We start from the raw sequence: 27,830 nt of genomic DNA, 5'->3' as shown, positions 1-27,830 counted from the left end.
AAAATATTTGCATAATGCTAATTAATCTGTCAAAAGGTAATGTGGCATATAACTGCAACCACATCACCATCAGCTTTCTAAATTCCTTGAAGGAGTATGGACTCAATTTCTTGTCTCACGCTAACTTTAATTGAAAAAGAAAAAAAACCTTCTTGTTTTCATTGCAAAACACCACTCAGGGCTTTATTTAAATATTGTCAGCAGCACAATACATCAACTTCTTGCACAAAAATATGAAAAAGTAAAATGCAGAAATATTACTTTGGTAGCCAAACATGCAAAAAAACTGACTACTGTGACCTGCAGTAAATATATAAAAGAACCATTTTGAGGAATTTCCCTTAAGGCAGCAGTCAAAACCAAAACCAACCTTACTGCTGGTGTTACCTTAGTCCATATTAGCCTGCCAGCCCATCTCTAGCAACTGCCTGGTTCACAGACCCAGAATATAACCAGTAAGCTTGCCAGTGTGGCATTATATGTAAGTGGGAAAAACTAGAGGGGACAGTTTACTTGTTTAAGTGGCCGGTTTGAAAGTCTTGCCTGGAGCAACAGAATTAAGTATTTTATGCTTCCAAAAGAGAATTAGCATTCATGCTAATGAAATTTTGGAGTATGGAAGGAAGTGTTAAAGTTTGGAGACCTGTCTGTTCTCAAGGTCATGTCTGCCCTTACAGGTCATAGTGATGCTGCTACACCTTCCACTAGAATGATACCTATAGCATCATTGCTGCCAACCTGCTCCAGAAAAGGCTGTATTTCAGTTGCACTGAATACAGACAGGGACTGATCTATATCCAAATGACATAAATGAAAAAACTCCAGCTGACTATATAGATTTGAGGATGTAGCCCATAATATGCAAGGTGTTTCAGTAACAGAGGGGATTTTCTGTGTATGAGAATGGGATGGGCCCAACTTTAAAAAATAAGAAATGTTTTACATTGAAAGTATTACAGAGCAGGAAAACAAAAGAACTGGTTGGTACTTACGATCATGTTCAATATATGCCATTTAAATAAAACATAGGATACGACAGTTGGTGCTTTACTGCTAGTTCACCCGAAATAAATTAGTGTATGGGGCCTCACTTGGAGTATTGTGTGCAGTTCTGGTGTTCTCAACATAAAAAGGACATGGAACTGTTGGAATAAGCCCAGAGGAGGGCCACGAGGATGATCAGGGGACTGGAGCACCTCCCATATGAAGACAGGCTGAGGAAGTTGGGGCTGTTCAGCCTGGAGAAGAGAAGGCTGCGTGGAGCCCTCATAGCAGCCTTCCAGTATCTGAAGGGGGCCTATAGGGATGCTGGGGAGGGACTCTTCATTAGAGACTGTAGTGACAGGACAAGGGATAACGGGTTAAAACTTAAACAGGGGAACTTTAGATTGGATAGAAGGAGGAAATTCTTTACTGTGAGGGTGGTGAGGCACTGGAATGGGTTGCCCAGGGAAGTTGTGAATGCTCCATCCCTGGCTGTGTTCAAGGCCAGGGTGGACAGAGCCTTGGGTGATATGGTTTAGTGTGAGGTGTCCCTGCCCACGGCAGGGGGGTGGGAACTAGATGATCTTAAGGTCCTTTCCAACCCTAACTATTCTATGATTCTATGATTTAGTTTCCACTCCTAACCTTTCACAGACTGAAGCGGTAAGGACAAAACAGAACGGCAGAAATAGAATTCCCCTAGTCCTCTGCATTGTGACATCCAAACAACGGGGGGCACTGCACAGGAATATTTTCTGTGCCTCAGAGAGAACATGGAGCTGGGGGAGTACTAAAATATGTGCAGGAGGATACAGTGAGAAGCTCCTGCCCTTCACTTAGGATGGCCTATCCCACTATCTGACGATTGCAGGAGCACTGGCACAGGCCCAGAAGGAAGGTATGGACACTACAGGGCTGACAATCCCACCATGTTTATTAGTGGTAAGCTCCAGGAAATGTTCCACATAGCCTTCATAGTTTTCTGGCTTCAGACTTAAATGCATACACGCACACACTCACACCATCCCTTCTTAAATTTCCTTTGAGGTTTCGAAGTACTGCTATTTTACCCTCAGGGGCTACTTCTCTCCACTGGCTCTACAATACAGTCTTTTCTACTATCCCTAATAGCCAGTTGCAATTACTGGGAAGAACTATTTTGTTACTGCTTTGATGAGATGAGATGTACAATATTGACCAAGTGGTCTCACTGATGTTATCACTAATCTAAAAGATAAGATAAGGCGTTCATTACTTACTCCCTGCTCACATGGAAAGTACCATTTCCCAGGTCAAATGGGTTACTTATCACCTCCATTGAGGACTATAGCTGTACTTCTAGTAAGATTAAGAAAAAGACATCTCAGGTATCACTGCATAAAACAACAGCTTGGGTGGGCAAAAGGAGCAAAATTCCAGAAGGGAACTTCTTGTATCTCTGCAGAGACAGGAGATATATCTGCAAACTGAGCCTAACAGCAAAGGGAGGAGAAATCCCATATGGATTTACACATACATGAACATGTGTGTGTAGATACATAAATGTATGTATCTACATGCATATATGTTTATTTGGGTGTGCATGCATTTATGATCTACAAGATTGAAGTCCTAAGTACACAAAAAGAATAAGTGATCTATCTTTCTGGCTTTTTCCCCTATATCCTGCTGTCCAGGTGTAAGCTGTGAAACACATGCACGCTTCTTAGAAAGGGAACTGTTGAACCAGGCAGTTCAGGCTGAGCTGTTGCAGTTATCACTCCATTGAAAATGAGCAACAAATTCAAATAACAGAGGCCATGTCTGATTCTGGATTTTTCTGGGTTTTCTTTCCCTAGTTCCTACCTCCACAGTCTCACCTCTCTTCCACCCTTCCCTGCATACCATAAAGTTATGATGCCCTTAACTATGATAAGAAATGGAATTCCCAGATTATTATTTTAGAGGCTTAAATGATTCTCAGTGGTTTTTATGTGCTTAGCACTTATACGAAGAGGCTTTTTCGTATGTCTTTCAGCAAATACAGAAATAGGCTTGGAGTCAGTATTCATTTTAAGTTTCAACAGATAGTCACATTTATTTCCAAAGATTTCTTTCTTTTCCCCAATTTCACTTTAGCATTACTCTACACACCTATCTATAAACCTGTACCTATCGCAGCAAGCAGAATATCTCCATCCTTAGAGTAATTTTTCTAAAAACATATGTACCTGAACAATGCTCACTGCACAAAATTCTAAATACATGTAAGAGTGAGACTGCTGGAACCTTGCATCTCTTCTGCATGTTATTTATTTCCACTAGAAAGCTGAGAGCTTTCTAGTGCTGTCAGTATGGCCAATTTTATATTGGATATTTTTCTCTATATAGATGTGTAGCTATTTGCCTTTTCTTTACTTCTCTGTAAATGCCATATGGACAGAAATCATTGAATCACCACATCGTACATTTATTTTTATGATATATTATGCTGTTTGGTGTCGTGTTGACATCTAATTGATGTTGGTTTTGCTTTTTTTTTTTTTTTTGGTCTTTGTTTTGTTTCTTGGTTTCAATAAAAAGAGAATTTAAAAAAGGCTGTAGAATGATGACTTAAGGCACTGACAGACATGAACATAGTATGCATCTCTTTTATGATGTGCTGCTGAGTAATTGGGTATATATCTAGCTTTAGATAACATATAGGAGACCTCTGAATTTTTACTGTATAGTGAAGTATTTGTATAAGCCTAGCCTATAACCTTAAAAGAACTTTTTTTTTCTCTAGCAAGTATATACTGAACATACTTTCAATAAGGGCTTAACCCATGATTTAAGAGTCAATAAAGAAAGGTTTTCCATAAAGAAACGAGAAAGCAACAATAGAACTAAAATACAACATACCAAAGATTAAATATGCTCTATCAGCACAACAGTGTCTTTGTACAGTAAAGAGCAGAAGGGGATGATTAATAGTAACATGGTATGTATGTCAAAAGAAAAATACACGCAATTTAGACAAAGTACACACTTATTAACAGCGAACATCATTTACAGTTATTCAGATGAGAAGACGGCAAGGATGAAACTAGCAGAGAATGTATTTCACAATATGAAGTCACATTCATCCTGGTTCAGGGTTTCCCCCCACCACTACAGCTGCAAAATAAAAATTACTGGTGAAATGCTTGCTGAAGTAAAATTAATGCATAAGTGCCCCGTGACTTCAGTAAAATCAGGATTTCACTCAAGTTACTTTAAGGTGCAGCTTTAGTAGGCAAACGTCCTGGATCACCAATGGGACCTGGGTCCACATTTCCCCCTGTTCTTGCAGTTCACATACTACAGACACCCACCCACTCCAACAGCCTCTACTCAACCAGCCTTTCAAAAGAGGACTGAGGCTACAGACCCGCTCTCACTCATCCTTCTTCTGAATGGCCAGTAACAGGGTCAAATATTAGGGCTCTTCCAGCTGGCTTTGCCAGGCACTGGGTTTGGGGCACAGAGAGTGGGGAGGGAAAGAGAGAAGAAGGGAAGGACTCAGCACTTTGAAATGAGCACAGAGACCAGGTTAAGCTTAGACCAGTGAAAGGCAAATTAATGTGCCCAACAAACTGAGTATCTGTTCAGCACCTCCTCTATATTTGCTAGAAATGCTATAAAAATAACCAGGAGGTGTCCCAGCAGTGTGCCATTTCAGCCTGTTTGTTAGTGAACACTGGGATTCACCTTCCACAAAGAAATACAACTACAGGCAAATAGATTGGATATAAGGAAGAAGTTCTTTACTGTAAGGGTGGTGAGGCATTGGAATGGGTTGCCCAGGGAAGTTGTGAATGCTCCATCCCTGGCGGTGTCCAAGGCCAGGTTGGACAGAGCCTTGGGTGGCATGGTTTAGTGTGAGGTGTCCCTGCCCACGGCAAGGTGGTTGGAACTAGATGATCTTAAGCTCCTTTCCAACCCTAACTATTCTATGATTCTATGATTCTATTTTCATATGCTAAAAAAAAAACTACAGGATAGCTCCATAAACACTGCCCACAGTACTCTAATATTTTGAAATAAACCAACACAAAATAAATATGGATTTATAAGAAAGGCAACAAGGGTAAATTTTAAATTAAGAAGGGAGTTTGGAGAAAGTGTAAATTAAGAGAAATTTTAAAACAAATGTTCAACATTAATTCTAGAAATTGCTACCACACCTACTTCGCATACATAATTATACACAAAATGGGAAAGAGGAACAGAAAGAAAATAAGGTTATAATTCCATCAATAATTATTTGGAGAAGACGAAAATTTTTCTTGTCTCACTCTCCTGATATACTCTATCAGTAGAAACCAGAGAGGGAATTACAGCCTATAATGCACAATACACTTGATTTTATTGCACAGCAGATATAAAACAAAGTGGTAGATCTGAAATATGCATCTCAAAACAAAATCTTCTTAAAACAAAATAAGAACAAAATCTTAAAGTTCATTCTTAACCACCTCCCAGAATCCCAAGCTGTCCCCAGAATATTCTGGTTTTGGTCTAATCTACACTACGTGACTTTTGCAGAATGATTCTTCACAACTCTGGCAAGTTTCTTTATCTGTTAGTTTTGTTAGATGAATGACTCCTTCCATTTTCCAGGAAGTTCTCAGAATCTTTGTATTAGAGGACTACTGTTGCCAGAACTCATTGAGCTCTTGTTGTGTTCACAGATTTTAACGTCAAAGCCAGAAATAAGCATACACCTCATTCAAGATAGTACATGCAAGCATACAGAAGCATACAAATTATTTTAATAATGTACATTACAGCAACAAAAGGAATGACATCAGAAACCTTTATTAGCATTAGACAAGAGCCTTGATTCTTAAATCATTAACCTACACAATTTCCCTTTTCGTAAACTCCCTTTAATTTCTTTGCCTATTAAATCCAACTGTTATACAAGTTGGTGTTAGATGCATCATGAAGTCACACAGAAATCCACCCATCCAGTTTAAAACATATTATCCTGGCATAACGTACTATATGGCAGTGCACTGGAGCACCACAGAGACCTACACCTTGCTCAAATGTCTTCCCATCCTGATACTCACAATTTTTGCCTCCAGTCATCAACTGTCTTCAAAATTTTACACTTTTTGAAAACAGGTATTTCTACACCTTCTGACTAATGTTCAAGTCAGTGTGCTGTAGGACATGAATGCAAACATTTAAACAGAAACTGCAATCCTAAAAGACAGCATGAAAAAAAATCACCAGAAAGGTAATGAATAAAGAGAACTTAAAATTGAACTGCACATTACCACTTCCTAAATCTGTAGGTGGGAAACAACACTTCACCTTTATAAATATGGCATATCAGTTCTCTCTATTAATAAAAGAATGAGAAGATATGAAAAAGTCAAGGACATACATGAGTGAAAGTGGTGAAAGGAGGGAGAATCCTTCTAACTGTATTATGGATAGTGTCAATAGAAGTTAATTAGGTAACATCTCCACACACCCCCACATCCCAGACAAATATATATATTATTTGCAGTATTATTATCACTCTAGCAAGATTACATTTGTTCTACTAACAATCAATTATTTGTAATTCTAAGAACTGTGAAGTAAATTATGATTGTCACACAAACATACATCTAAATTGTAAACAATGTTCTCGGTAAAAAGTACAGAGGCTTTTGGGAAAGTTTTGAGGAGGTTATCTGATTTTAAGACTGTCATACTTTTAAGCAAATGTAGATTGACTTAAGTAAACATTGCAGGAGGGAGCTCATGCTCTAGGCTTCACCAAGCAATCAGCAAGGAATCTGACACGCTACAGAAAACCTGCAAAATCCAGCAAATAAATCATGTAACACCCATTCAGTATCCTACAAAGCACACAGTGGGGAGCTGACACATTATTAACTGACTGTAATTTTCGCAAACTGTAACATACTAAGAGCTTTATGACATACATGTGGTGAAATATATTTTTATACATTATAAATGCACATGGGTCTAAAGCACGTTACTCAAGACACTTCAATTAACTCATTGGGTTATGTTTGTTTTCAAGTTAGAGGCATCAAAAAATGTTGAGTATTACAGTAAGTAGATTTGGGAAACACCTCCATCTCAAGACTTCAACAAAACCATCTTGATGCTGCAGTACTAGTGTGTAACACAACAAAAGGGCTGATTTGAGCAAAAGAGAACTTAAGCAGTGCTTCCCTTGAATATGAGCTTTTACATCAAATTATATTTTATACAAACTTGCTGAAAGCCTCCTCTTTCAACAAAAACAAATCCACAGGGGACAATACAGGTTCCAAGGAGGCCTTAATGCCATCCAGAATGAAAGAACTGAAGATGATGATACAACACAGACTTCAGATTTTGACCAAAACATCTTTCTTTTTGCCTTGTTGAAGATTTATACAACTTTACAGATACAAACCTCACCTGCCTCTTTCAGGAACAACAAAAAGCAGTTCTGAAAATGACAGAACACTGGCTTTTGAAGCCTGACATTGTTCTGCCACACAGATGAATAACTTGAGGTACCAAAGGTTCGTGGTAGAAAATGGCACTTTGCCAACTCTCATTACTGCCTGCCAACCTGTAGATAATCTTCTTGTACTGTACTTCATCTGATACTTTCACATTTACAACCCTTTACAATACTTAGCAGTTTCTATTTAAATGAAATACAAGATTAAAAAAAAAATAAACTTAAAGTAAAAAATACAGGCTAGATATGAAAGCTGAGAGCATTTTACTCTCTATTGTCCATTATTCTTTATTGTATCATTCTCTTTCTGCATGTAGGCCAAAAAATAAATCCAGTGTAAACACAAAAGGCAAATATCTTTTGAAGGCCAGGCAAATATTTGAAAAGCAAAAAAGAGATTCTGCTTTTATCTCTAGATCACCCTACAATTTAATGGTTACTGGAGCAGGGTTTCTTTTTTTTGTTTCTTTCTTGTTTTTTTCCTTTTCTCTTCATTTCAGGGAATGCAGCAGGGGTAGGTCCACATTTCATATCTCATAGAATGGTTACGAACGTGTAAACTATAACAATGGGATAACAAAGGTCGGATAAGTATTGCGTGTTTGTTACAGAGCAGAGAGGAAAATTGGCACTATCAGAAGGCTAGGAGATAACAAACCAATGCATTAAAAATGTTGATCTAACAGTATTTTTAAACTATGAAAATTATGTGCCTGACCTTGTAATGTGATGCCATTTATAAGCAAAGTCCATTCCATGGACTAGAGAGAAAGACTTGGGCCCTCAGCTATGCCAATAGGTTTAATTACTACCCACAATGTAAGAAAAAAAGAGTATAAAGAACTGATTTCAAAAAGTTGCTAGGTAGGATAAAGTTTTTGAAACCAAACTAGAATACAAGAACCTTTTTTTTGTCCCTCTATTACTAGTCCATGATGCTCAGGTCACTACTGAACACAAATGTACAAGTGTACAACATAGTGGGCTGATGCTCTCAGGCCACTAGAAAATCTTTACCGCACATGAATCCCAGCAATGCCTCAAGACAGATACTATTTGGTCCCTTCACTCAGAGTAGGATCATCACATACATACTGTTTTAAATATACATGAAAGCTGCATTGAATGCCACATTTATCTTGTGAGGAAATAAGACTTTTTGTCTGTTGAGTTCTTCATGGTGTAACCTTTCAAAAAATACGCACCGAAAAAAATACCTGTGTAACTCTATACAATGAGAACGAGTGCTTTCTTAAATTGTTTGGAAAAAAAAAAGAAAAAAATCTCAGCAGTAAAATAAAGCCAAGCCATCAATGGCAACGTTATTTAAAATACTGATGCATTAAGGTAAGGGTTTTTTTATAGCAAGAACTACAGGGAAAAAAAAAAAAAAAGAGCCAAACACTTTAGTTTATTGCTTGCGTAGAGTAGCAAGAGCAAGAAGGGAAAAAGCGCAGAATATACTGATCAGAAAAAAAGGAGAGTTTTGCCTTAGGGCTCTATAATAAAATATGCGTTAAGTCTTAGTCTCTGCATAAGAAACAGTGTTAAGTAAGTATATATACCACAACGTAAAACTTTCAGCTTAAAAAGTTAACTTGGGAGAGTGAAATTTGCTACATCGAAAAGCCACCATTTGGTAGTTTGCCCCAAAGTCAGTTTCTGTTATAAGGCAAATGGTGTAACCAATGGCAAACGTGAGTCTCAGTTATCCACACTCTTACATCTTCTTCTCCTATATAGATAAAATTTCCTGAGAATTAAATGTGTACATTTAGGTTCTTCATTGAATGTTTTTATATTGCATCTTATACCCATCAACAGCTGACATACGATGTAAATTCTAGAATGCTTTTTGTTGCATGATTTTTGACCTCCAAATGTTCTTCTGAACACTAATATAAAATAATTGCATAACAAAGGATTACATTTCTCTAAATTTTCAACTATATTTCTCTGTGTGATTACGGACTGATAGAGGTTATTTAAGGGCCATCTGATCTAAGACTTTTAAAAAATGTATGAACAAATATATTTCAGAAAAGTCACTCAGAATATAAACAAGAAGTGACTTTGGGGTCGATCACCTATCCACTGCCTTCAAGGGTCTAAGAAAATATTTTATATATGTTCGAGCTGTAAAGTATGTGTACTTTATTATCTTCTATTTGACAGAAAAGTGGTAACACTTCTTCTAACTAAAGAGGCTTGAACAGCAAAGATTAATACTAGAAAACAGAGTTAATACTTGCTTACTCTTGTATGAAACTTTTATAGATAAAAGCTATAAAAAAAAATAAATCCTTGCTAGTATTAAAAAAAAAATAAAAAGCTAGCTAAGCACCTGAAAGCTATTTTGGTTAGGTTTATTTTCAGTTTTCACAATATAACTTCACTTTAAAATAGTATGGTACTCTACAGGAGAAGGCACAGAAACAATGAGAAAAGCTATTATGTTCCAGACTACCACATAAATTCAGGGCACCAGTCCATCCTGGTGAGATTTATCAAGATCCTGAGCATGGTACTACTAGAGATACTGCCAAGAAACTGATTTTCTTATGCCTTTTCCCTTGAAGCTCTTGGGGAAAAAAAAACCAAACCAAACCAAAAAAACAACAAACTAAATCAGCAAAGAACATTGATAGGATTTCTATAAACTATAAAAGCAATTTTATAAATATTTTAAGTTATAAATATCTTAGGTAGTAAGTAAACATGCACAATGTCTAATTCTCTAGCTGTTTAATATTAGAATCCCTGACAGTGCAAGGCAGAAGAACACTGGGATGCTTACAGGTCCATTGCTATCCTAGAACTGAACCATGCATTTTGTAAATAAAACTGCTAACATCAGCCTGGAAGAATCATAAGCATTCTAATCCACTACTGATTTTATTAACTAATTCTCAATATTTTTCCTTATAGTGTATTATTCCTCTAAATTCTAGAACATCATCTCTGAAAGTAGAATGATATATTAGAAGGACAATAGATATAAGGAAGTGTGAAGCTTTGTGACTAATATTAATATGATAATTATATAGGGCCTGACTATGCACATATATATAAATGACCATCAGACAGATGCATGTGTGTGTTTGTGTTCATATATGCAAATACACGTACATATTTGCATACACAGAAATATATCTAACAGACAAAATGGACTTGTATGTGTTTGTGAGTATGTTTACAAATACACATACATAAATACGTGCATAAAAATACCTATAACCCGCGTATATTGTTTAGGAAGACACACATATACATAATATGGAAGGAATTCACTAAGTTAATCGTTACTAATGAGGACTACAATAACTTATGTATTGTATCGTATTGCAAGAGCACAATAGTTGGGTCACAAATTTTCTAACGCATGGATCACTTCCTAGTCTGGGCCTAAAAAACACAGTATGGGTTCATGAAGCAATCTATCTTTTAGTAACAAATTCTATTTTTTCTTTCAATTACTTTCTGTGTGGTTCAGTCTCTCTAGACTTGGCTGGTATCGGTCAACCTTTTCTGCATGCTTTCAATAATTTATGAAGATGTATTCAGGCATACAGACATTTCTTAAACTAAAACAGTTGCTGCAATGCTGGAGCTGCAGAAGTAAAATCAGAATATTATGACGGATTAATTGAAATTATGCTAAATATTAGTTATGTTTCACTAGTAAAGGTGAAATAAAGTATCATTCTCCTTAAATATGCCTCTACACTACTGAAAGTGTGTCAGCAATTTTGCTTCTGTGATTTCTATGATCATCTACCATCTAAGGTATGTTGATTGTATCCTTAAAGGCTAATAATGTAATAGTGAAAAAAAAAAAACAGAAAAAGGTTCAATAATTTATTTTCTGGCACCAAGCCTCCTTTCTAATTTATTCTGAAAACATCAATTTTAGGAAAATGGGAAAATAACATTTCTCATGCAAGGCAGAAATTATTATTGATAATAGCACATGAAATAATCACTTCTTACTCTTTCTTTGCTTGCTATAAACAGCTAAAAGCAGATAGCAGAAAATAGAAGGCATAGTAACTCTGGAATATATGTCACATCTGTAGGGTGCAGGAGAGAATAACCCTAATTAACCCAGACACTAACTTCAGAACTGTATCACAATAGCTGAAAGCAGAATCTGATCTTGGAAGCAAAAAGCTGCTATCACTGATTATTGTTGTAGTTGACTTTGACATCAATTCAAAAACTTTGCTCTTTTTTTGAAATAGGAAGCCTAGGCAAGTATGCACTGAATGCCTGGATCTGAATCCTGACAAGCAAGGGAGGCTTATTATTCTCTTTCTTAGAACACAGCAGTTCCCTTCCTATATAGCAATTTAAAACAAAACAATGTTTCTCTCCTGCAGGGTTTTCTTTGGCTTTTTCATTAAAGAACACTCTAGATTAGTAATCAGGTTTACCAGTTGTCACGGGGTCACTAGCAGCTACTTTGTTTTCCCTCAAAACTGTGTTCTGTAACGTGATGATAGCATTAAACCGACTACAACTGATGGGAAAAGTAGAGAAAAGAAAGAATAATCAAAAACATACTAAAAATACTGCTTTCAAAGAAAAAGCAGTCTATGAAAAATCACAGGCAAGAAAGTTTCAGCATAAACACTAGTAAACCATATATATTGCCTCGATAAATGCTAAAAGCTCACTCCAGTAAAGCAAGAACAAAGATATTTGTGATTTAGCTCAATTTTTTTCACGGAAAAATTGGGATGCATGCTTATACGTACTGCTTTTTTAAAATCCAAGAACAAATGTCTCTGAATTGGAATCAAATAAGTACGGTCAAGATGAAAACATGTTTTGAAAAAAAACACTTAGGATTTGCCCACTTCAATTCTCACTAAGGTTTAAATAGTAAAATGACAGGAAAGTTGCACATTCACATAAACTACTAAATGACAGACAAACTGTTACATACTCTTTACATTATCCATCCCTGTTCAGAGGTGGAAAAGCCAAAAGGATGCCATGGAGTAGTAGTGGCATCTGTGCACAATAGCTGCTGCTGAAGTGCCCAGCTTTGGCCTTCTCCCAGAGCAAGGGAGTTTCATTGGTTTGACCTATTTAAGCAGAGGCACCCTGACAAATCTCCACTCTGTTCTGAACACCACTGTTTGCCTCCTACATCAAACACCTGCACATCACAATCTCATCACTCTACTTAGTAAAACAGACCCATTTGTGGGACAACAGTCAATCCACAGTCTTTTGACTCTCACAAACTTGGGTGTATACATTTAGAGTAAAGTTGCTGTGGGCTTTGCTTGACTGATTTTGGGGGGGGGGGGGGGTACTACAGTTAAAACATTTGATCTAAAGCACCTGGAATAATAACTGCAGAAATACTTATTTGTACTATCTTTGGAAGAAATACCAACAGATTCTCCTGTAGCAGCTATAAAAATACAACCAAATCCTGTGTAGTAAAGACAGTCAGGGGATTACGTTTTACAGTTCTGTGGATGTTATGTACTATCATCCACTACTACCAAAGAACTGTGTTCAGATGGTGAAAAATGACACGCTTGATTGCTCCAGGATTTAGTAGCTGAAAATAAAGTAATGGGTCTTCAAGAAATACACTGCTTTATGAGTATGTCTTTTAAAAAAAACTATTGGAATATGTTGGGTGTAATAACGAACACACGTAACTCCTACTTCTGATGAGGAAAAAAAGGAAAGAAAATGTTTTCCTCTAGCAGCACATGATTCAATTAACTCTTCAAGCTCTTCTCTCATTGCAGCTGTTTAAAATACAATTATTTTTCACAAGACAGTAAAAATGCTAGTTCCAAAGGCAAAATGAAGTCTTACAAGGTTTCTCTCTATATTATCAGACACGGATCAAGTGGTAGTAAATACCTATGTACCTAACTGGCATTTCTGAAAAACATGGAACACTTAGCAGCTTGTGCAGAAACCAAACCCCACAAGACACTAGGCCTGTTTTATTCAGGTGTTTAGACTAGGTAGTTTTTTGGTTTGGTTTTTTTTCAGTTCAAACATTTTACAATTTATTTTCTTCTAGAAGGAGAGTTCTAATGTTTCTATATTCTCTCTTTAATATCTTGTAGAGATAGGCACCTATGTGAAAAGTCATGAATTCGCCCTGGATTTATTCTTTTTTTCAAGACGCAACCTTGTAATTTTACATCTGACCACTCTAAGCTGCTGATGTTCCATAAGGACTCTGTAAAAGCCAGAGTTGCTCATGAGCTCTTTTGGCAGTCTAACAGCCTGAAGCACAGCTAAGCACCAGCTGCACCGTATTTATCTACTTGTTTATGAAAGAGTTTCTCCCTCATTGTGTGGATAACTGACCTTAACCATAGCTAATAAGACATGAGCTTCCTTGACCTATGCAGTTTTACACTGAATTTTATAAAATACTTTAGTGTTATCCATTTGGCCTCACTGAGCTCCTAATGAGCTGGAACACGTTCTCTCTCCAGTACTGTCACCATAGACAAGGTGCAGTCCAAGGAACAAAAATAACCTGGCCCAACCTTTGCTTTGGCCATCTGCTTCTGTAGACAAGCTTCTTTCTGGCTACCACTAGGTTTTCATAAAGAAGAGAATCAACCAACTTACAGATATTTATGCTCCACCCCTCCCATCATTGCATCTTGCTGCCCCAACCATGTAGGGAGAGGAACGGCTTGCTTGCTGCAGGCTGACTGCTCCATGAACCTCCCCTAAACTGCAGCTATTTCCAGATATATGTCTAGTTTATCAGAGACTTCTGGAAATCCATCACTTCCCAACCTTAAGCCTTTAAACAGGCTTTCAGCTACAAAGGCTGGGAGTCTGTGTTGAAGAAAACACAACTGTTTTACTTAACATAAAAATCCCACTCAGCCAAACTAGTTCCACTGAATCAGATGATGTCCTTATCAATCTACCCCAGACACATACAACTTTTTCTTCCCTTCTCTCCCCCATTTTTTTTTTTTTAAACACACAAGTGAGAAGCTAAAACTGACACAAAAGCAAGGATCATGTCAGCCGTGGAGTCAGGCTGAACTGACTTGCAAGGGGACATTTTTCATGGGTTGCACTATGACTTGTTGAATTTGAAATGAGTCACTGTAATAAGCACAAAAAAGACAGTTTCCTCTTGATATGTTTTATTTCCATTTTTTATGTAAGAATATTCTTTTTATCACAGTTGATTTAAATTATAATGATTAAATAACAGCTAATTTATACTGGCTTACAGTTGGGGGGCTCAAGGCTGTTTCTTTTCAGTTGCAGGTAGAGTTTGATAATCTAGGATTCTGCCAAAAGCTAATATTTACACTATATTTTAATATTGTGATTAAAGTCTGCCTCTCAAACCAGAGAGCTCAGATGTCAACTGCATATACATACAAAATACAAAAAATCCTGATATATTACTTCAAAATCTAAACAATTTGTCTAATTTCTGGGTTAATACACACAGAAGTAATACAATTGCCTTAATCATTCCAAATAAGCATACAGTGAGTTTCATTTTGTTGGGTTTCTTTTTTCCCCTAACAGCACTACACTGATGATGTTCCAAGCAGAGCATTCCAAAGAGTCACTCGTGCAGGAAAACAGTTAAGCTAAACTCGTTTCAAATTTTAAGTTTAGCTTTCCCATTCTGAAGCAGGCATTCTCTTCCAGTACTAGTTGAAAGAGCTTATCTAATTTAACTTTCATTTTTTCCTTAAACATCTGGGAAATTTCATTTCTCTAATCAGTTTCTTACTCTCCTCCACTAATTACAATCTTGTTTTTTCTACGTATATCATTTCCTGTGTGATAATTTTTTCATCATTAGTTTTCTTGCTCTTTATATATTTCCTAGAGGCTGGTGTTCAAATTCAGACAAAGCAGCTTATTTGTGTGGACCCTATTCTCTTTCAAATACTCAGATAAAATATGCCACAAGAAGTTATTTGCCTCTCTGTATATATGAATATTCACCACAGCTTCCAAAATCCCACCGTTTCTTGCCCTGTTAGCTAAATCATCAGCAAATTCTAGGATTTTAATTTACTCTAACATGATGAGCCGCCCTTCAGAAAACTTGGCCACCAGCTGTCTCTCTCCTCGAGTAGGCCAAAGTCACATGCAAGACAATGAAGCCTCTCAGACAAATGCCACTTCTCTGTTTCACTTTCCTCACTGCCTCTGCTTCCCTCCTTTCTGTTTCTCCTTTGCCCCTAGGTTGTATCTTAATCCCATTCTCAAAATCAAAAGGCTTCTTCCTTTCTGCATGGCTCATGAAATGTTACTACATAGAACTAAACTGCTACAGGGGCTCAGCCTTTGGATTTGGATTGCTTTCAGTTTTTATCACTATTTTCATATTTGTAACACCACAGTCCCTTTTATGTAGCTTTCAGGCTTTCAGGTACTGTAGTAACATCATATGCATATTGAATTCCATTCAACAAGCAAATCAGGATTTTTTATTTAAATGTTGCTAATTTCAGTAACAGCACACAACTTAAGGAAAGTCATTAAATACTGTATACAGACTTCCTAATTTCTACAGCATTAGGCCACTAGTTAAGATTTTACACACATCATATAATAAACTAAATAGTGAAGACTACATTGAAAAAATAAATGTTTGTCACACCTATTGATTAGCGTCAGCAGCACAAATGTAACAGACAAATTTGAAAGTTTACCCTAAGACAAGAGCTTTGAGTCTTCAGAAAATTACCAAAATTATAAGAAGATTATGTTCGACTGATCTAATGGCTTGGTTTGCATTTCTATGTATAAACACAGTGGTATGTTTACCAAACATCCATTTCCTTCTAAGCCCAGATCACAGACTTTTGAAACCCCACCAAAAAAAAGTTTTTTAATGAACACAAATGTGTCCACAATATCAAAACAAACTTGAATAAATCATTCATACAGTGTGAAAACTGAAGTCTAATAACTCCAAATGAAAGAGCTCAGCAACATAAAAGTTTCTGTAAACCTCCACATATGTTCAGGCACAACTAAAGACAGACTTACTTAATATATTAGGTTGTAATTGCAAAGAACTCTTCAGGTTTTGCCATCAGTTCTCACACGTAACCACAAACAAGTAAAAACTTGTTAAGATATTTCACTGCTACATACACTTCATAGCTTAGAAATATATCTTCTTACCAAAGTTAAAGCACAATTTTCGTTTCTTTCATTCATTTGAGGAAACTGAGGAGCAGCATATGCTGTTTCATTTGCAGATAGTTTTAAGTAAAACAACAAAGATTCTTCTAAAACTAAGCCCTCTTACAAAAAAAAAAAACACAACAAAAAAAAAACAAAAAACAAACAAAACCAAAATCAAAACAGAAAGAAAAGACTTATTTCTTTGAGAAGATGTCTAGCTTACCTGACTTTGCCATTCCACACCGACAGCCTGAACAATATTATCAGTCCTTCAGGTACTAATTCTTGCTAACTGGAAGGATATTTTCTCTCTTGCTGGATTAATAATCAACTTTCCCGATAGTTCATTTGTAATTCTCTGCTGGTTAACCCTTTGCAGGGCTCCCATTTTGAACTAAGCACCCTCCAATGTTCAGTTCATTTTAGTGCAAAAATAACAAAAAATTATGAAGTACATACATGACAATTAATTAGCAAGCTAAAGAGAAAGTTTAAGAATAGCTTATCTTAAAAAGCTACAAGCTCATAAATGGTTAAAAGACTACTTTCTCTTTCTTAAAACTCTACTTACTAAACCTAGGAGCCAGTAAACCAATGCATCAACAAACTGAAAGCTGTAAAGTCCAATGGCTCATAGGACAGCATACTCCCATCAAGCTACTGCTCAACCTCTCATCTTCGGTGTGTGTTTAAATATAACGCATGCCTGCTGAATTCTGAAAATAACATCTTTTATTACCGAATAGTGTGCTCAGAAATTGCCGCAGTTATCAGTTAGTGCAAGGCTGTCCATCTGTGTTGTCAGAAAGCAAGAGCAAGAGTGGCCAGGAGTAAAAATGAGATAAGAGAGGCCCAGAATAGCTAAAAAGGGGAGTTCAAATAAGGTCAAAACAGTTTAAGATGGGATACCTAACAATTACATGTAATTTTATATTTCAAAGGTAGTAGAAATCTGCATCCATTTTATCAGTTTCATCAGAATTCAAAACATTTTGGCAGCTCTGTTGCGAAATGAGTAAAAAGATTATAAAGCCAGCCCTGTAAATAGGTGTAGAGATCTAGTACAGGAGGGTGAAACATTCTGGAAATCCTGACCTGAAGAAACTAGTCTTTGTTTGGGGGATATAAGTAGGACCTTGGGAATTGCTATGATTGGGAAAAATAAACTTTTTGCATAGATGACTGAGGCATAGTGCTGCAAAACAGAGTAATCATAAGAAAGTCTTTTTTTCTCTTTTTTTTTTTTTTTTATTCTGGAAGACAGTGACTCAGGGCTTTCCTGATAAATTTTGCTACAGCTGTTTTATTAGATACTACTGCAGCACTTTTGTTTTTTCCTTAGACAAAGAGACAGAGTCTCCAAAAGTTACTGCATAGCACAGAAGAGGCTATTTATTCCCCTTTGCATAACAGTAGTTCAATAGCAAATTTATTTTTACACAACCATAGGTCTCTGCTCTCTGTCTACTGCTCTGTCTCTTCAGCAGCATCTAATATAGTTTGCTGTAAACTTTCTATAATATGTGCTGTAGAATTTATAATAAAATGCTATGAAGTGTTGAAGCAAATTTATTTCATATTTATAGTTAATTTTGTTGTGTGTGTATTTGAAGGAAAACCTTTTAAGAACACCAAGAATGTGAGAAAGCTACAACAACTAAATTTATTGTTGGGCATCACATCAGTGGTACTCCTGGGGGCTCCTCTTCATGGGAAGAAAGTTTAAGCAACATTTTCTAACACATTGGATTGCTTCCCAGAGATGTGATGGCCTACAGAGGCAGTGCTGAACAAAGCAGGCTGGAACAGCATGTAAGTAAACAACCCCTTTCAGAGGATGGTCACAAATAAGTGCAACTTTGTTTAATAAAGGCAAGTTGTCTTTTGTTCTTTAAAAGGTGCATTATCTTTTTCTCCTGTTCCACCTGACTAAACCGGTGGTATCTCTTCTATCACCTGACTGAGTGGTTGGCTGGAAATAATGGGACAGAACAATCCACTATTGTTACAGAGACAATGACCTTTCATCTTTCCTATCCTCCAATGGTCTCTCCTAACAACTAAAACTACACCCCTTAGGCTGAATTCCAGATTGTCATAAAAAGCCCTGTCCTTTCAAAACAAAACCAATTTTTACACCAAGGTGGGGGAGAAACACAGGTCCATTGTTCTGGCACAGATGGAAGTTAGAGTTACTAAGGCAACAGCTCTAATCCCCCTTTTTACCACCTTTTTCACATCATTGGCCTATCAAGTGTGCTACCTTTTAACTCATAAGCTCAAAAGCTGGTAGTCTAACTGACTGCCCTAATTAGCTACGATTTTCACAGTACAGACAACATGATGAGCTAATCGAAATTTGCAAAATAATGACGTACCTCCACCAAATATTCCTCCTTCTGAGGCCCAGTCTTAGAATAACAATAATGAGACCATTATTAGAGGAGGGCATTAAAATGCTGCACTGCTGCTAAACAGAGAACTTAATTGTTCTGGTCTTGTCCATTGAATCAACAACCTATTGTTGTGGACTTGAAAAATAAAGGACTGGAGAATGGGTGCCATAATGATTGGTCTGTGCTGCCATACCAGCACTCTGTAGAATTGTTTTCCTTTTGAAACTCTTGATGGACTAGTAGTTTTGTTTAAAAGTAATATAAAAGGCAATTGTCTGGATAAAAAGTCCTATTTATTGAAATCTTTAGAAGCAGTTGCATTGATTTGTTCATGACCCCCAAGATAAAAACATAGGGACCATAATAATGCTATTTGTAGAGACCACTGCCTGTAGTGACACTAGGTAACACTGCGCTGTCTAGCTACTGCAAAAGGAAGGCAGGCACTTCCTTTACAGACAGAAATAATGACAGAAGGTCAAATAGTGGACAGACCCAATTCATCTGTAAAAAGGAAGATGTTTTATTTAAAAAAAAGAAAAAAAGACAATATAATTGGTAATAGTTCATAATTCTGGGTTTAGATCAAAATGATAAAGGTACTCCTAAGTCAGTCACAACACAGGACTGTTGGTTAGCTGGCTAGATATTAAAAATTATTTACTTTATTTTTTCTTCACTTCTTCTATAGAATTATATCCTAAGCTTTGTAATTTGAAACCTAAGACACCTTGAGTTGTAGTGACTCAGTTGATATAAACTGTAGCTTACGGTTAGCTTTGGATAGTCTGGGGGGAAGAGATGCCTAAAATCTCTGGAATACCTTATAAATTTGCAAAGGGGTGTTAACTGACAGTAAAATATACAGCTTTTCACAAAATGTTTAAGATTAACATGATTTTAAGGAAAAAAAAATCCTCCCCTATGAAAAAGCATAGTTTTATTATATCGAATCATTGTTAATTAACACTGTCTTGGATTCCCTTCTTAGCTTTCATTGCAATTGAAAACATACAAGCAATAACAGATTTACACTTTATTTTTACACTGTTTTAATTAAGAGAAATTAAAATTGTGTTTTATTGTATTTTGTACAGTTACCTCTCTTGATGCATCTTCCCACATACAAATTGCTCAAAACAGGACTATGACTCTATGTCAATATAAACAATCAGAAACAAGAGAATCTGGGCCCATTGGTACTTTGCTATTTAGTTCAATGGCAAAAAGTTTAAGTTTTAAATTTTTCTTATTCTTATCAACATACTGTAAATCAAAATGGGAGAAAAAATGTAAAAAGGAAAGAAAGGAAAAAACTTAAAAGTTAAAGGTTAACCCGAAAGGTATTTCCAGCAGCCCTTAGAACTGCTTGCATAATGTCAAGTTGTCTTGCATGTATTCACACAACACATTTTCTTTAAACTTGGGGTCTTTGCTTTTGTAAATTGAAAAATGCCTAATATAAAGAAGTATTAAATTGTAAATAAGACCTCTTGCTTCATTCAATCTATGCTTTGCTTCATTTATCTTCATCTTGTTAGGCTAAATTAATTAACAATCTCTGTGTTGCACACTTTCTCTTTTCATTACATCAAATAATGGCCTGGATATGGGAGAAAACCCTCACCACAGGGATCTTGAAACACTACCTTGAGGTAGAGTCTCTTACATATGTATTGCTTTAGCAATATTAACTAGCTAGATTTATGAAACGGATTCTTCATCACTTTAAAATAATTATCCTGATTTTGTGAGAAATAAAAATACTTTAAAAATCAGAGGCTTGCAACAGATCAGGTTTACAGTTTCTGAGCCACAAGTACTAAAAGAAAGAAAGTACCTAAAATCATTAATAGTTTTCCTCAGTGCTTGATTTAATATAAAAACCCTGCAACTTGAATACAATTTTTGGCTCTGACCAACTGTGTATAGAGTCCCAAACACATTAATGTGTCAAATTATTTAAACCAAGTTGCCATACCACTTGTCTGTCAATGTTCTGTATATAATTAATTGGATGTCTGGGACAGTTTCATTGGTAAATCTGGTTATTTTGATAACATAATGGGGAGCAATGTGCTAAACTATTAGGCAAGTTTTCTTCCTTTAACCTACATTATGGCATTTAGAGCAAAAGGGCAAAACAGTAAAGCCTTTTTTAATCTCACTCTGATCAAACAACCCTCTTTCTCCAATCACAGCTTTGTGCGTGATATCTTTCTGCTAGTGTTTCTTATTTAATTAAAACAGACACAGACAGAAGGACATGGATTAGGACTGTAATGATGCATTTACTTAGATTAATCGGAGGCTCCTTTTGGAGTAATGGCTTAAACAAAGAACAAAAGGAAATTGTTATGAAACAGCCTTTTATCCCAGGCAAAGGTCAAATTATGAGGTTTTTAATTTTGTCAGCCTCTGTTATATTGGGCCTTGCTACTGGAACATGAGAAGTGCTTCTCTCCCCCTCTTTCTCAAGCCAGGCCAGTTATTATAATACAGCCATTAAAGCTGCAAATTAAAATGTCTGATTTTAAAACAGGTTGCTTAGCTTTCAAAACCCTCTAATTAGCATGTTGTGCATTGTTACAAAGGAAAAAAACCTAAAATGCTAATGACCTGCTGCCAGGTGACCACACTGCTGTGCAAAATAATACAGACCCTTTCAAGTAGTAGTAATAATAATACCCAGCTCCTATGAATTATCCAACTCCAGGTCTACTCCGCACCACATGTGCTTAAAGAAACAAGCATGCACCCAGCCAAAGATCAGAGTTCAGTAGTCAACATGAGATTGCTGTATCTTAACTGGAAAGAAATCTGTGCCCATTCAGACACTGTAGGGAAAGAAAAAAACATTCTGAAATCACCATGGGCCAGGTGACACTTGGATCAGGCACAGCGAAAAGCACAGAATGGAAAATTCTTACCCTCTCAGACAGAAACTACAGATATACTTCTGTAAATCTCAAAAGAGCCAGCCCCAGCTTGCTGTGATTCTGCTTCTGTGTTTTGTTTACGACAAGCAATAAAGCATTAAAAGAACCCAAACACAAGTATATTTTTGCCCTTTCCCAGTTCACCATTCATCACAAGTTTATTGAACACACTACATTAAGCTAGAGCTGCTAAAGCTCAAAACTTTTCCACAAGTCTTGTGATGTTTTCTTAAAATATGTTACAGGAGAAAGACTGATGATGTGACTTCAAAGACTCAAACCAAATAGAAAACATTTTTGTAAACCTCATGGTACTTGAAGGTCTGCTTTTTTGGATACTTGTGTTTTAGCAAACTTACTCAGTTCACACAAGATTTCCCAGTGACAAAATGTAACAAAAGTGCCTTCTTTTTTTGAAATCATAACTGCAACAATATTCATTAGTCTTTGCAGCACCAACACTGCACACAGACCCAGTCCTTCTGCAGTCAGAGAATACACATCTCTGGCAAGCTGAAATGTCACACAGTACTCAGAGGCTCACCATGTGATATCAAAGAAGAAGCAAAACCTTGCTGACAGTATGAATGTTGGATCCGAACAACAGCAGCAGAGGTTGCTGTTCAGCACCACAAAGAATACCTTCCTAACAAGTCCACAATAATTAGCTGGGCAGTCAAGATTAACCCCACTTGACCTATTTTTTACCAACAGATAAGGAAAAAAAAGGCTTTCTCCGTAACTTGATGTCTCTGCCACAAAGATCCCTCCAGACATACCAGCACAGCCTGACAGCGTTCTTCCTAGGTCACAGTAGTAGGAAGTTGGATGAGATGTTGAAAAGCTGTGCTAGCCTCGATGTCCGCTCATTCACAGAAGTCTCCCCCCCTTTCAAGTGATCGCGATCCCTAATTGACCAGTAAGGGAAAAAAATGACTGCAAGAAGGATTTTCAGTCATTTTGAATCCCTTATTGCATTATGTTTTACTTAAACATTTATCAGCCCAGAGACAAGGTACAGTGGGATTCCAAATCCCAATGCCCCCCAAACCTACTACTCAAAGGAAAGCATAATTCAATCCTTCTCCAGATAAATTACAAACCAGCAAGGTTAAGCCAATTATAACATATAAAGTACCATGTGTGTGGTTTCATCTCAAACCCATGCGTCAATGGTCTGTATTGCTTGTCTCCATTTTACACATTACAGGTCAGATTACACTGTTGCCACTGTACTCCCTCACAACATAGTCCCAATCCTGAAAAAAACTGCGAACTTGCCCTTGAAAACAGTAACACTATTACATGTAAGTCACTGAAATGACCTACATAAAAAGGAAAATACACTTATTTGCAAAGACAGTAATTTCAATTCACCCAAACACCTGAGCTGCTTAAAAGGTGGTAAATTCTGGTAAACAAAATGTTAATAAAATGAACTACATAGTAATAATATTTTACCTGGTTAAAAAAACATGCTGAATTTCACAATAGTCTTCTACAACTTTGAGATATCACTGTCATCAGCCAGTACTACTATTTATTTATTTGTTTAAACTTAATTTCTGTTCTGCCAAGTTCCTCACATCTTAAGATATGAGAACCTATCTTCACATATATGCATATCATCCACTAGTGTTCCCTTGGCTGCCTCTTAGTTCTTATTTTTTCCTGATTAAAACCATCTCTGTGAGACAGAAAACACACTGCTAAGTTTATTTCTAATAAAATAAAATAAGTTAACATCTAATGACAAACAGATTTTGTGCAGTGATAGATGTCTCTATCCTTTACAACTCACATTCAGGAAATTCACAATATTTTCATTTGTGACTCTGCACACACTATGTTTGGGAAGACATCTTCCGATGGCTACTTGATATTCGCAATGCAAATACACAGTTTCCCAAAAGTTCTATTTGTTCCTTAAAATATATTAAATATGCCAATGCTCTTTTAGTGAACAAGTAATAAAATCTGCATTAGTATCCTACACAGAACATGATTTCATGCTTTATGATCAGAGCTGCTTAGATAGCAAATTATCTGCACCATTTCACATTTACCACCTAGAGAGCTGTCCAGGTACAGCCTGTATACAGCCAGCATTAGAACAATCACTGCTTACATGAATACAGTACTTTGCGTCCTGTGGGTTTTGCTGAATACCCATGTAGCACATAGAAATACATGTAAAAGAACAACATCTAAGTCTTCAGTGTGGGAGTCTAACAAAAGACAGGCTGGCACAGCAGCAGCTAGTGGTACGGCATGGTGGAAACACTAGTAAAGCAGGCAAATACTCAGCAATCATACTGGTTTGATGCAGAATAAGACATGGACTGGGCTTTGATACATTACAAGTTCAACTGAGCCCATTACAGTACATCTCTGAGTAACTATAGTGCTCTGTCATGTTGATCCTGGAAACTCCGGTGGCCAATACAGCACAGAAAAGACAATCTACTTTCTCATTTCTTTGAACATCACTTTCACAAACCCAAGCAAAAGTCACAGTACATTCTGCACTGATGTATAGCAGAATAAACTGTATTTCTAGGAAGAAATATCATCAAGTCATTGAGATTCCATGCATAATAATGTAAACAGATTTGACCCAAAGACATGAAAAAAAGGAAATTTGGTTCCTTATAACTGTATTCATAGTCCCACCAATTAGTATGCTATATTTATATTTATATGAATGAATCCGTCAAATACGGAACTATATATAGGGAACTATACATACATAATGGAACCCATAAAACTGTCATACAATGGAACTCAATCATGTTCTTCAAATTACCATCTTGTGCCCCCAAACACTAGTACTGATTATACAATTTTTCTCTACCTTCATATACTGTGAAACAAGAATGGTTCTTATCTCTAAGCACTGGTAACAGGTCTTTTGGTTTGTCCCATTATGCTCAACCTATCTTAGTTTTTTTCCATGCATCCTTCTCTACAGGTCCTCCACATCCTATTCCACCTGGTCAGTCCAGACTGGTATCACTGTATGTACAGCTTTGTATATCTGGCAGATGAGAGAAATCAAGGCTCTCTGCTTTTTGGGCTTCCAAAAGATCACTCTTTTTCAGCCCCAAGAACTACAGGATCCAGCAAGTTACATATTTAAACTCAAGTCACTTACTGGATTTCCACATTCACCACTAGAAATTCTTATTACTATTTAACTTTTTGCAATTCTAGATATTCCATTCTATTTCAAAACTTCATTCCCATCTGATTTGTGATATAATGTGCAAACCAGTTTTCAAATCCCTTAGAAATTTTTTATTTGTTTTGGAACTGTTGCCCCTGTGAACAAACTATTGAACTTTTGACCTAACAACTTAAATTCTCATTGCAATTGGAGTTTTCATATTTTCATATCTGCTAATTTTTTAGTCCTGAAGATAAACTAGATAAATGACAGAACAAAAATTATACAAGTAGTCAATTCCACTCTTCCGGCTATTATCACTTGATTTCAGTAACTGATGGGGCTATTATATCCTAAATTGTCCTCTGCAAAAGAATACTGATCTATGCAATTCATCACTGATTTTATACTGTCAGAAATTAAGTTGATATACTACTATTTCATACTGTATGCAATAAAAAAACTACCTATATATTTTCAAGTACAGATAATATACTCAATGACCATCTCAAAAAAAAATATTTTTGCATTCTAGCATGCAAAAGTAGCTTGCACAAATTATGTGAAAATTTCACCCCAATTAAGTAAATAGAAAATTATCCATATGTGAATTTGGCTTGCACCGCACTTCAGAAAAACAGGCTAGATTTCAAGAGAAATTGGGCCAAATGTAACTGTTTAGGGATTTCAGTTTGTTGGTGAGCCCAACACAAAATAGCTCATATGCAGAAAGGCATCATTCATATATACTCACACACAAAGGATAGACAGCCATGTAGTCAAGTTCTGCACCTCCTCAAAAAAATAATTCACTACACACCTTCCACCATTCAACTTACAATTTTCCCACTAGTCAAAATTTCCCAATCAGTATTGCTTAATGAAAGGGGCACACAGAACCGGAAGGCTTATTTTTCACTCAGTACCTGGCATGCTAATCACCTTTTTATGCCTTGGTTTACCCCTATGTAAAACTGGAGAAACAAAGCCTTTATAAATCACCTTTCTAAACTGATTTGAGATGTGCTGATAAAAAGAGAGAATGAGGGAAACTGAATCTCTAAGCAGTCTGAAACAGGTACCACTTCAAAACAAAAGAAAACCAAACGAAAGAATATAAAGGTTTGGGCTTTTTTTGCCTTCCCAAAGTTGGAGCTTTCAATATCCAATCAGCCAGCCATATCACTGCGCTGTTTTGTTATAAAGTGGATCAGAACAGACAAATTAATCAAGTCAGGACAGTGAGTGCACTTTGTTTACATGCTGTATCCTGTACATATCTTTCCCAGGTTCAGACTAAAATCCAGCTCCAGCTGCAACAGCTTTCAGGCTGACAAATCTTTCTGGAGCTGTGCCACACAGTGTTTCAGACCTGGAAGGTGCTGTGAGCAGGCACTTTCACTACACTTCTTAAAACTCCATCTATCAAATTTTCACACATTAAACATCCCTCCAAAGGTATACCTGTTGCAGTTTAATGATATGCACCACCAAATGGGTACCACGGGCACTCATTTCTTCTGCCTATATAATGATCAGGATTTTAAATCTTTCACTTCGAAAGAGTGGAGTTAAAATACACAACCCTATTAAAAGAAAGGATACCTTAATTAGAGTATATAGATTCATTCATAGTTCACTTTCAAAGAGCTTAGGGTAACAGATTTTGAAAATGTGTCCTTTTTGTAATATATTAAGATTTTGGGGTGCATCTAATCTTTACCAAATATCCACCGCTGACACAGCTGAAAGTTCTGTCACACTGATGCAGTGTACTAAAGCAGTTTAGTAAGCAAAGTAATGTAAATAAGTTGAAGCACCTGATTTTTTTAATTCTTGTAATCAATTCAGCATTCCACCAAGCTAACTTAGCATGGTTATAGATGTCTTGCTGATAATCACAGAGAATGAGCTGCAGAACTACCTGGTTTCTCCAACATTTATAAAAAATATGATTATCCCAAATGGGTTTTGAAAACACAGTTTTACTGACTTTTCATATATATATATATATATATATATATATCTATATGCTCATATAATTCTGTGTGTATGCATAGGTATTTATATAGGGATATATACCTACACATACAGGTAAATTTAAGCAAAATCCTTAGGTTGTGTTCTCAGCCTTTTCTTCAAAGCCTCCCTTTCCATCCGCAGATGGAAATATGTAGCCATTTCTTTGCTCTGGTACCTGACAGAGGACACCACAAAGTGCATAACAAAGAAGGTGCTATAGGTAAGCAGCCTCATGGAGCAGATGCCTCAATAAGAGAGGATGGAGCAGAACTAAGGGAGGAAAATGAGAACTGCAATAGCTTGGGGACAGCTCAGGGACTCACTGCAAAACCCTGAGAACTTCTGCCTAGCATCTTCATTTAATAGGAAACATTGTCAAGCACTTCCTTCTGACAAACTACTTCAAATTAGAAAAGGAATTTAAAAAAAAATGAAAGAGTTAAACATATAAATTTTAAGGGAGGCTTCAGATAATCATGTATAGAGTGATTATTTCAAATTCTACAGAGATAGTGTTTTGCTTTATTTTTTTCCCTCAAGCATGTACCTTTTTGTCATAATGAAATGCATAGTCAGCCCTCACTTGATAAAATATTTGTGCTGCCATGCAGTTAAACAAATGTTTTTTTCATTTCCTTTAAAACAGCCTCCCACCCATGATT

The 27,830-nt window shown here is 36.5% G+C and overlaps 1 protein-coding gene across 7 annotated transcripts in view; it reads right to left on the bottom strand.

Moving 5' to 3' along the window:
- The window catches only part of SOX6 (SRY-box transcription factor 6), a 374,155-nt gene that overhangs the window by 244,882 nt on the left and 101,443 nt on the right, over positions 1-27,830 (bottom strand). Inside the window, exons 1-2 of one of the 7 annotated variants that reach the window (XM_062608905.1) lie at positions 16,869-18,045; positions 11,902-11,987 (exon numbers count right to left, since the gene is read on the bottom strand). The exons of 4 other annotated variants lie outside the window; for them this stretch is intronic. The gene's annotated coding sequence lies outside the window, so the exon portion shown is untranslated. Of the gene's footprint in view, positions 1-6,645; positions 6,802-11,901; positions 11,988-16,868; positions 18,046-27,830 lie in introns of those variants that run through there. 2 more of the 7 variants (XM_062608906.1, XM_062608901.1) reach the window with 2 other exon arrangements.

This window comes from Pezoporus occidentalis, unplaced genomic scaffold (genome assembly GCF_034315485.1).
Source record: "Pezoporus occidentalis ecotype Australia unplaced genomic scaffold, CSIRO_AGI_Poc_V1 ctg131, whole genome shotgun sequence".
NCBI classification, from domain to species: domain Eukaryota; kingdom Metazoa; phylum Chordata; class Aves; order Psittaciformes; family Psittacidae; genus Pezoporus; species Pezoporus occidentalis.
The sequence above is the reverse complement of the archived record's forward strand: the minus strand, read 5'-3'. Positions and strand labels throughout refer to the sequence as shown.